General features: G+C 42.7%; 1 pseudogene; it reads left to right on the top strand.

The window, feature by feature from the left end:
- The first annotated feature begins 461 nt into the window (after positions 1 to 461).
- LOC115389796 (cytoplasmic phosphatidylinositol transfer protein 1-like) lies at positions 462 to 12,019 on the top strand (annotated as a pseudogene).
- Positions 12,020 to 12,200: the final 181 nt, after the last annotated feature.

The raw sequence follows: 12,200 nt of genomic DNA on the forward strand, positions 1-12,200 counted from the left end.
GTCGAGCACTTGGGTACTGGCATCACCCGCTGGTGAAGCGGTTTGAGCATGGGGCATGTCGGCTGTGGCTGCCCCCCAGACATGTGGTTTCCCTGTGGGACCTCCACACTGTGTTGGATGGTCTGAGGAAGGCCCCCTTCGAGCCTTTGGAGCATGCAGAAGACCGCTTTCTCTCCTTTAAGGCTGCCCTTCTGTTGGCGCTGGCATCCGCCAAGAGGGTTGGGGATCTCTGCGCCCTGTCGGTCCAACCCTCCTGCATGGTGTTCAGTCAGGATGGGAGACTGGTGCATCTATGGCCTAATCCGTCCTTTCATCCCAAGGTGAGCACTTCGGACTTCCGGTTCCGGATCAGGGCACTTGGCTCCCTGCCTGGCTCGTCAGGGGACGACCCTTGGGTGCAGTTGCTGTGTCCGGTCAGGGCTCTACATTGCTACGTTGAGCGCACAGCTGGCTTTCGCACTATGGACCAGCTGTTTGTGAGGTTCGGGACCAGGGAGCGTGCTTTGCAGTTGCCTACGAGGCGCGGAATCGCCTGGAACCAGCGGTGATTAGCCCTCATTCCACGAGGGGCATGGCCGTTCCACGACCCTGTGCAGAGGTGTCACGGTGGGTGACATCTCCCAGGCCACCTCTTGGGCTTCTGTGTCCACCTTTGTGCGCTCCTATCTGATGGATATGTGCACAGACTCTGTGGCCATGTCAGTTTTCAGCGAGAACAGAAGTTCTGTCACTTAACTGTTTTGGCTCTTGTCCAGACCGGCTACTGCTTCCCTGGGGGGATCCAGACCGTGTGTGACTCTACTGCCCGCCGTGGTGACTGCGTGTCTCGGCCGTCGTTGTCTGCCGTTGTTACGGTGCTTGGACACGTCTGTGGTGGGCACCTTGGTGCGAGGCTGCCTGCCGCCAGTGTCTTGGAGGTTTGGTGTGGCTGTACGGCTGTAAGGCCTGCCTGCTTCTTTTCTGTGCCAATCCTGTCAGCATGCCAGCTGGGAGTACATTTATCTCCCTACGGCCTCCGCCTTGGTGTGTACCAATAGCGAAGCCCGTAGGTGGGCTAAGCACTACACGAAGTAGAATTAGTATTTACTAAACGTAACTCCAGTCCTATGAGTGTGTGCGTGCCCACCTACCTGCAGGCCCAGCTGCCCTGCTTCCTTTTCTACTCAATGTTCAGAAGAAGGAAGTGGAGCGGGTGCGAGCTGGCTATATCCCCTTGGTAGGGGTGTGGCAGTGTGCCAGTGCGTGTAGGGGATTGGCACATCGGTTTCGGATTTGTCTCAGCGATTGGCTGGCGCCAGAGGGGAGTACCAATGGCGAAGCCCAGAGGTGGGCACGCACACACTCGTAGAACTGGAGTTACATTTAGTACCGTATTGGCCCGAATATAAGATGATGTTTTTTTCCAGAAACTGCATCCTAAAAAGTGGGGTCGTGTTATAATCGTGGACTTACGGTAGATGGTCAATACCCATCCGCGCCGCTAGATGGAGCCAAAGTATCACTGACCAGAGAGCGCGTGGAGTGATGAAATGAGATCAAATGATCTGATGAAAAATGGCGGATCATCTGGAACAAAGGGGCTGAACGCTGGACAACTGAGCAAACAACAGAGGCGAAATTGAGAAAAGCTATGAGAAAAGCTTTCCGTGGTCCTGAGAGCGACACTTCAGAGAGACTGATAGAAGATATGAGTGAATACGTCTCTGAAAAACGGAAAGACGGAATGCCCACCACCAGAGCCTTGATTCAGCTGAAGGCACTGGAAAGTTATTTACATCATTTATGCATTTTGGACCCCTTGAGGCTTCTTATTTGTTGCTTATTGTTTCTTATTTTGAGAAAGAGAATATATTTTTTATTCAATACTGTAGTGATATTTTTTCATTTTATATCTCGTGAAATGTTTTCTCAGTTGTGAGTTTTTGAGTTTATAATAAATTGTATAATAAAAAAAAAATGTTTTTTTGAGTGACCTTATTGTCTTCAGCATTTTTTTTTTTTTCACAAAATGATCTTTGAAAAATAGGGGTCGTGTTATAATCGGAGTCGTCTTATATTCGGGCCAATACGGTAACTACTAAATCTTCAGGGACAATAGACATAACATTTTCATATTTAATGACATTTCATCACCAATTTATGAGTGCAAGATGCACAGAATTCTGTATATGATAAGAATGCAGCTGAGTGTAATTTTTTTTTCTTCATTGTATTGCGATATAAATCCAGCTGTTGCTGAAGTATAAACATAAATGAAGTCACTGTCTTTCCACCAAGTAAGCACATGTGGGGGCTTTAATGTCACTGAAATCGAAATTGACAATGTAACTGTGTGTAGACATAACTGAAATATTTAATAGAAAAAGAAGGCAGAACCTAGTAAAACAGGTTAGGCCTCTCAAACACTGCAGTCAGTCGGTTGTATGTAATTTGGTTGTGGTAAATAAAGGGGCAGTTTATATAACGGTGTATTTCACTCTGCTTATTTCATTCATAACGTTGGAAACTTCAGCTTTGTTTTGTTCATAAAGTATTGTTTAATTTTTTTTTTTCTTCAATGACATGAAAGGAATTGTGGTGCAATATGAGGTGAGATGCAGTAGTCTGATTTAGATTAAGAAGTCTACATTCTTAAAGAATAAGGGTCAGCTGTATGTACAAAAATAAGTATACAAGGAATGAAACCAAAGAAGTAAGAGAGCGAGAAATGTCTTAAATGAGGAAGGAGAATAATGTGTATGTGGACATTTGTGAGTGGACATAATGCACTTTCTAAATCAGGGTGTGATCACACGTCTGAACATGCAGCTAACACACACACGCACGCACACACAGGTGTTGGTATACGGTCCTGTATTGGAGTGCTCTTAATCGGTCTTTATTTCCAGTACATTTTACTTAAAGGTGCATTAAGGAGTTTTACAACCTTAAAAATACTTATTTTCCACCATAAATATGTTCCACATTTTTAATGATGTGTACAATGTGCCCTGACATATTCATTACAAGTACCTCGAACAGCGCTAAATTTTCACTTGAAAGTTGCAGTGCCGGTCCGGCACCAGCATTTTTTTGGGGAGAATTTGAAAGGAATGACGTAATGCACGCTCTGGCTGGTTAGGTTTCATTTTGTACGCCATTACTCCGACAGATGCTTAGTGAGCAACAACTGAGCAGGATCTTCTAGAAAGTAAGAAAAGACTGGCTTCTCGCACTGCCACAACTCCAGCACAGACTCCAAAAGGTAAAAGAAACTTAAATCTTACTTGAGCGCTACTAAGACGGAGTTCCCCTCTTCCGTGCACACGAGCCACAGGGACGAGTTTTTCACTAAGCTGCATTACGCCCAAGGCCTGCAGGGGGCGCTGTTTCGCATAAAACGTGGAAACTCCTTAAAGCTCGTGTCCGTAGTTTTGAAAGAGAGAGGTTTTTTTTTTAATCCAACGTCTGGAGGTTCTGCCCTCCCTCTGCTTTCATGAGCGACCAAGCCACGCCCCTTTAATTGTGCACGCTATTATCTGTCGGGTGAAAATGAGAGCCTCCGAGTCCTACAGCATCCTACATGTTTAGCTGTTTACGGTGGATACAGACCATGGATATATCCGAGGTAAACGGGGCGGCTGATGCGTAGCTAACTCACCTCTGCCTGGGCGAGCGGCCGTGCTCTCTGGCTGCGAGCACACTTTGATTGACAACACGAGAATGCGGAAGCTCGAACTCTATTGGTTGACGCTGACCGGCGCTTTTTCGAAAACATGGGGGTCTATGAGACGAAGGCAGAGCTCATAAATACATTTTTATATTGCTTTATGCTAATATTATATTGTAGTATCGAACCAGACTGACACATTTAAGCTCTGTTAAAAAATGATACATACGTTGGAAACGAACGGAAACTCCGGACACGAGCTTTAAGGCACCTTTAAAAAGAAAATCCAAAATGTGTTACACAGGAGTCCATGGATGCATGCAGACACATATACACACATATGCGCGAGCACACCTTGTGAGCAGAGCGCAGAGCGAGCACACCTTCGACCCGAAGTTGGCGGAGAATTACGACGGGCTCAGCGGGCCTTTACTGCCGTCCGCTAGTGATCTGAAGCTAGTGGCGGCTGATTACATGATCGGTGGGTCCTCACTACCATCCGCTAGGGACCCGAAGTTAGCGGCGGCTGACTGCAAGAAGCGGGTGGTCCTCACTAGCATCCGCTAGCGATCCGAAGCTAGCGGCAGACAACGGCTGGATCCTGGACCCTCACTACTCTCCGCTGCTGATCCGAAGCTTGAGGCAGCTGTCTGCAAGATCGGCGGGCCCTCACCACCTTCTGCTAGCGACCTGAAGTTGCGGCGGCTGACTGCGAGAAGCGGCGGGCCCTCACTACCCTCTGCTAGCGAGTCGAAGCTAGCGGCGGCTGACGACTACACCATCGGGCCAAGCTAACGGAGGCTAAGCTATCGCCAGCTAAGCTATCACGAGCCTGCATTCCAGCTGCCCGGATAGGAGCAGGGACGTGCCCACACCTCAGAGGTCTGCAGCTCCGAGTGCTATGCCAATTTTGCCACTGTGATCAGTGCCAGCACCGGTATCATCATCTTCTTCTTCTTCTTCTTTCCGGACCAGCACTAGCATGCCACCTAAGTCTAAACATGATACAAAACAGGATGAGGACTTTGTGTCACTCTCCCAGGTTACAGATCTTTTACATCAACAAAAAGACATGTTCACTTCACTATTGCAGCAACAACACGATAATTTCAAGGGCTTTGTGAAATTAATACTCGATACCTCCAATGCAAGACTGGATGCACTGTCCAGAGAACTGCAAGAGATTAAAACGAGTCTCCAGTACACCCAGAAAAAGGTTGATGACATTAAAGTTGCTGCAGCTAAGACTTCTGAAAACCATAATTCCTTACAGGGAGACTTTATGAAAATATGTGACAGTCTGCTGACAGTCACTGACAAGATGGAATAACTGGAGGGCCTGTCAAAACAAAATAACTTATTGTTTGACGGGATTGAGGAAACACCTGGTGAATCATGGGCTGACTCTGAAAGGAAGGTGAAAAGTATCATTGCTGAAAAGCTCAATATCCAGGGGAACCCAGAGATCGAACTTGCGTTCAGGACTGGGAAACTGAGGGATGTGAAGGACAGACCAAGATTTATCTTGGTGAAGTTCCAGAAATACAAGAACAAGGTGGATGTCCTACAGAAAGCCAAGTGTCTCAAAGGATCTAAAATATTCATCAATGAGGACTTCACTGAGGCTGTTCGTCAGAGAAGGAAAGAGTTACTGCCAAAAATGCGTGCTGCACATGAGCGTGGTGACATCGCCTTCCTGAAGTATGATCAGCTCGTCATTCACCCTCGAACCAGCACTCCGAAGCCCCCCAGTGACACCTGATCTGTCGATCCATGTAAATATCTTCTTAATGGCTGATACCCAAGTTTTTATCTTTGGTCTTATATTTGCTTTTTAAGATCTTATGGCTTTTTCTAAAAAAGGGTTATTATTCGCTCATTTAAACATATGTAGTTTAACACCCAAGGTATTTGAGCTGTCTAGATTAATTGACTTACATCATTTTAACATTATTGCATTATCTGAGACGCACTTAGATGACACAATTGAGGACTCTGAGATAGCCATATCGGGGTTTAGTGTCTATAGGAAAGACAGAAATAGGAGAGGAGGGGGAGTAGCCATCTATGTCCAAAATAATATTGCTGTTAAAATTAGACATGACTTGATCTCCCATCTCTTGAATTGCTGTGGTTACAAGTTCAACTTCCTCATCGTAAACCAATGGTGATTGGCAGCTGCTACCGACCTCCAAGCGCTGCTGTTCAGTACACTGAAGACTTGTGTCAAGCGCTGATGAATGTTTCTGACAGACCAGGTGAAATATATCTACTGGGTGATTTTAACATAGATTGGCTCACTCCCTCTGCTCTAAAAGACAGATTGATTACTATCCTGACAAGCTGTAATCTAACTCAAATTGTCAATGTGCCAACCAGAATTTCTGCTAGATCATCTGGTGGAACGTTTTGCACTGATGTTGCTTCCCTCCCGATTGGTTTTAGTGATCACAACATTATCACCTTTTGTAGGAAAATTAAGGCACCAAAGGGTAACCCCCGAGTTTTATTACAAAGGTCCTATGAATATTTTATTTCAGAAAATTTTATTTCCGATATAAAGGCGTTGACTTGGCAGGCTGTGCTTTCTGAGAATGGTACTAGCGCTGCGCTTGCAGCTTTTAATGATATGATCCAAAAAGTGGCTGATAAACATGCACCTCTTAGGAAAATGAATATTAAAAAGACAATGGCACCATGGCTAAATATAGACTTAAAAACTTGGATGGCCCAAAGGGATGAATTAAAACGAGCAGCTGTTGAAAGTAATGATCCCGGTACATGGGATAAATATCGTAACTTCAGAAATTCTGTAACTAAAAAGAACAAACAACTAAAAAAAGCTTATTACGTCACTAAAATTAAGAATGCAAAACATGACAGAAAGCAACTTTGGCACGTTATTAATAACTTATTGGGAAGATCTAAAAGCCATGATTCTGCTACTATTGAAACTGAAGGAAAGTTCATAACTAAACCAATTGAGATAGCAAACTACTTTAATAACTTCTTTATCAATAAAGTAAAACAAATACGGCTGAAGAGTGTAAATACATCAAATGATCTAAGTGGCAGCTATTCTATAGAAGTAAATAAAAATGTAATAATGAAAGGTAAAAATTGTACATTCTCTTTTGATCCTATAGACCAAGGGGTGGGGAACCCTGGTCCTGGAGGGTCGCAAACCTGCATGTTTTCCATGTCTCCCTGCTTCAACACACCTGAAACGAATCGAGATTCATGGCCAAGTCCAGCAGAAAGCCAGATAACGAGCCTCATTGCAATCAGCTGTGTTGAAGCAGGGAGGCATGGAAAACATGCAGGTTTGCGGCCCTCCAGGACCAGGGTTTCCCACCCCTGCTATAGACCCTCAAGAAGTAGAAAAACTATTGAAATCAGTAAAGAATAGCAAACAATTTGGGCTGGACTACTTAGATGGGAAAAATGATCTCATTAATGGCGAAATATATTGCCAAGCCTGTTTGTCACATTTTTAATTTGAGTTTAAAAGAGTGCTTGTTCCCCAATATTTGGAAATTGGCTAAAGTCATTCCCCTACCGAAGGATAATAAGCTGGCTCTTAGTGGCACTAATAGCAGACCCATTAGTATATTGCCCATTTTGAGCAAGATTATGGAAAAGCTCATATTTGGACAAATATCACAATATTTTATGAATTTTAATATCACATCTGATTCTCAGCATGCCTTTAGAGCCATTCTACCTCTACTGCACTTGTCCATATGACAGACGATTGGCTAGGTGAACTTGATGCAAAAAATTATGTTGGTGCTGTGTTCTTAGATTTCAGCGCTGCCTTTGACGTGATAGATCACAACTTATTGCTGAATAAACTGTCTGCTTATGGCTTTTCTGCTTGTTCTCTTAAGTGGTTTAACAGCTATTTAACAAATAGATCACAGTCAGTATACTTCAATGGTAGTTTTTCTTCTGTGCTGAAGCTAGAATGTGGTGTTCCTCAGGGTAGCTGCCTTGGCCCTCTGTGTTTTTCAATTTTTACAAATGATCTTCCTTTCATCTTGGATAGATCCCATGTAGCCATGTACGCTGATGACTCAACTATATATTACGGTTCAGAGAACCTGCAAATTTTGAATAATGTGCTTCAAAGTGATTTAGACCATGTATTTGAATGGGTAGAGTCTAACAGACTAGCTTTAAATATTAGTAAAACGAAATGCATGATTCTGGACACTAGGAAGCAATCTAAGAACAGAAACTTTTTGTCCCTCACCGTAAATAATATACCCCTGGAGCAGGTGCAAAAGTTTGTTCTCCTTGGCGTAACTATAGATGATCACTTGAGCTGGACTAGTCACATTGGAAAGATTGTGACAAAAATGGGTAGAGCTCTTTCTGCCATCAGACGATGTGCTTATTTCATGACAGAATCATCAGTTAAATATGTCACTCAGTCTTTAGTTCTATCTCATCTGGATTATTGCTCAGTCATATGGTCGGGTACCACAAAAAAAGATATTCATAAACTACAGGTGCTGCAAAATAAAGCTGCACGACTAGTTCTTCGTTGCCCATTTCGGACTCACATTGACTATATGCATCAGTGTTTGTCATGGCTACATGTGGAGAAGAGATTACAGAGGAATCTTGGAACTTTTTTTCAGAATATACGGATAAAAATGAAACCTAGGCCTCTATATGAAAAAGTTATCTATGTTCATGATCGCCACTCTCATTTGACGAGATCCCATGTGGCAGATTACATATCACTTCCAAAGGCTCAATCTGGGGCAATGCGAAGAACGGTGATGTACAGGGCAGCGAATCTGTGGAATAGGCTACCTTCTACTGTAAGAAAGGAGAACAACATAAAAGCTTTTAAAACCATGGTCACGAAAATCCTCAAAGCATGATTGCATTGTAGGTGCATTCTTAGTTCTTGATGTATGTCTCATTTGTATCATTGTCTTGTTCTATCTGGTTTTCTGGTCTTCTATTTAATTGTGTGTGTATATTTATCTTACTTCATTTTCTTATTCAATTGTTTAATGGTCTTCATGCACTACGTTTTATGAGTAGTTGTTTTATCCATTCTGCTCACTGTTTTATGTACTTTGCTTATGTTCTTATTTATAATTGTTGTATGTAGTTATGGACCCCAGGAAGATTAGTTGTCACCCTGGGTGACAGCTAATGGGGATCCAATCTTTAATAAATAAATATAAGTGAACCTTTTAACAAGGTACATTTGCTTTTTACTTTAAAATCAGAGGAAAATTTATGTTTTTATTTCTCTTCCATCTGCTTTTGTTGTTTATCGATAATCACTGTCGAACAATGTGTTAATATTAGTGTATAGCAAAGAATCAAATTTCTCCAGAACTGCTTAATCTCCTTTTTCAATTTGGCAAGTTATGCGTTTCTCCCTGGTTCTTTTAAAGGTCCCATATTATGCTAAGCTATGAATATTGAAGTGACAAACATCTGTGCTTTGGCCTCTGAGAGGGTTTGCTTTTATAATGTTTTTGGGGAATTTTTAAACTTCTGACAAAACATAAAAGTTCTGCTTCATCCTTCTGGTAGCATTTCATTAGTTTATGTCTTGCACTTTTTAAAAATTTCTCACATATTTTCACCCTCCAGTCGCTTACATTTAAACTGCAGCTAATCCATTAAATGAAGTCTGTGGCCTCTGAACTTTTACATAGGATTTGATGAAAGGATGAAAGTATGTACTCTGAAAATATTTACCATAAAATGAGGTGCTCCATGTACATCAGCAATTTTTTTTTTAAGTGAATAGTGAAACAGTCTGACACTCACTTTTCCACAATAAGCTGACTTATCAGCATATGACACAGCAACTGCAGTCAGCTGTCTGTCATTCAACCCTGAACTTGTAGAAAATGTAGTCCAAGAGCACCCCCTAGTGGTGGGTTTGACAATGGCAATTTGTGATTGTATTCATTGTGAACAGACTGGAAAGCCAACTTTTTCATTTCTGAGATAAATGTATGCATTTTTTAACTTCAGAGGTTTTCTCTGATTAGCATGTTGAGATCACCATAAACAAACTGATCTCCTTTTTTCCTTTTTTCCCTTCCAGATTTTCGACACCGAGCTGAAGGACCAGGAGAGGGAGATGTGCTTTGTCGACATTGCCTACGATGAGATCTCGAGTGGAATGGCTATTCCAGGCTATTCTTTCAAAGAATATCCTGTCTGCGTTGATTTTTCCAGTGAGCAGTCATAACGAATTGCATTTAACATTTGCATTTATTGGTGCATGCATCTAAGTTTAGAAAAAGAATTGCAATCCTGTTTAGGTTATATAAGGTCCTACATCAGAGGTGTGTGTGTTCACCGGCTCGACTGCCTTTGCAGGATTTGCGTTACTTCAAGTCAGAGAAGACGTCAAGAGGGATGCTTCAGGAAGGCTGGAGGGACACGCAGGATCCCATCATGTGCTCGTACAAACTGCTCACGGTTTGAGGTGTGGGGTCTGCAGACACGAGTGGAGCAGTTTGTTTATAAGGTGAGAGGTCACATGTAAGAAGTGCTGAGCTGGATTTAATATTATATTCTTCGATAATAATCTGTATCTTCTGTCAGATCCAAAGGAGAACATTAATAAACAGTTTACATTTCAATAAGACTGAATAATGAACGTCTTTATGCTTTCAGGTTGTGCGAGATGTGTTGCTGCTGGGACACCTGGGTGGATGAGTGGATCGGTATGTCTACAAGCCACATTTAATTCATCATATATTATTGTCAACTACTAGTTCACCACACATTTTTTCATTGATTTTACTGATACTTTTTCTTGTAGTTGTAAACACTTTCAGTAATAAATCACTGCCGTTTGATAATACTGTTTCTTTACCAGCATGCACCAAGCCTCCTTTCATCTGCATCTGACCTGGTCACTGCTTTTTCACCTGTAGCATGGACGCTCCTCCTCCTCTAACTCACTAATAGCGCTGCAAACACTTTCCAGAAATTTTGTCGAGTTGACATCTCCACAAAATAAATTGTGATTGCGTTTCATAAGTTTCATGATAGAGACATCTTTTGAAATCTGTTTTGTGTTCATGTGTTCACGACTAAAAGCAATCTAAAATTGCTTTCAAGCCAATTGGCTTCAACTCCATGAAATGATAAATTGGTTTTTATTTCTTCAGAGAAAGACACACTCACTGAAACATGAGCGCTGCCTCTGTCTCTCTCATTTTAATACCCCAGCAATCTTGTCACATGTGGGATTATTTTTGCTTGTGGATTATGTGAACCTTTGCGGGGGTTTCTCTCTTTGGTCCAGCCTGTTCACGCTTTTCCTTAATCTTGAAGCATCCTCAACCCTCCCATCCTTTCCTTCTGCTGTGGCACGGATTTTTCTAGCTGTCTCCTGTCGCTCTTTTTGGTCCTGGAAAGCTGGCGTTTGCCATCTAACCCCCTGCTCCTCCCACCCTTTCTTGTCTCATAACTGGAGTGACATTATAGAGGAATTATCAACATTTCGACCCTCGTTCCACCCCTTCCAGATATGAACTTGGATGACGTGCGGGATTACGAGAGACAAATGCATGAGAAAACCAACATTAAAGTTTGCCATGAGCAGCAAGAGCATTCCACAACAAACCCATCTTCACTGAATGACATAGAAATCCATGACAAAGCGAGCGTATGTCTCTTTTTCATTGTCTCTTCACCTCATTGCTCCTCCTCTGTCTCGTTTCAAGGGTTGGTTATTTGCATTAAAATGTCCTCATTCAGCAAACTCATTCTGTCCCACACAAACTATGTGATTAAGACTGGATGGAAAATGTAAGTAATTTGATGCTGTATTTGCACAACCATGAAGTAATATTTGCCAATAATGTGAACTCCAATGCATTACTTGTTTTAATCTTTTTAGTCTGACCAGGAGTTTTATTTTCTAAATATACCTGTGACTTCATATCTGTGTAGATTCTTTTGTTTGAAATTGCATTGCGATGTTGAAGAAAGCGTGTCCTGTTGTCCTATTTCTTCTTCCTTTTCACGACTTCTTTCCGACCAGACATGACAATGGATGATTTGAGAGAGTTTGAACGCAACATTCAGGAGGCCACCAACCAGAAGATCGGGATGTTTCCCCCGTCGATCTCCATCAGCGAGACGTCCCTGTCCTCCTGTGCCCTCACCGGCCCCGCCAGTGCCCCTTCCACCCCCATGTGCACCGACGCACCCGAATCCCTCTCCGTCCCCAAAGACCGACCCCGTAAAAAGTCTGCTCCGGAACCCTTGACCCTTCCTGACCTCGCTCCCAGCGGGGTCCCCCAGGGATCTAACCTTGGCCCGTTGACCATCTCAAATCAAGGAAGCTGGAGAACATCACTGAGGTGACAAAAAAAAGAAAAACCTACTTGGAGAAAGAATTCTTGCATTACATTTGATTGTCTTGCTCAATATTTAATGTGCATTAGTGTAGCTTTGGCACAATATCGTAACCGTCAGCATGATTTATCTCAGTCTGAACAATTCATTACATTCTACTGAAGTAAGCTCAGTTCAAAATAAATTCATA

Source organism: Salarias fasciatus, chromosome 6, assembly GCF_902148845.1.
Source record: "Salarias fasciatus chromosome 6, fSalaFa1.1, whole genome shotgun sequence".
NCBI lineage: Eukaryota > Metazoa > Chordata > Actinopteri > Blenniiformes > Blenniidae > Salarias > Salarias fasciatus.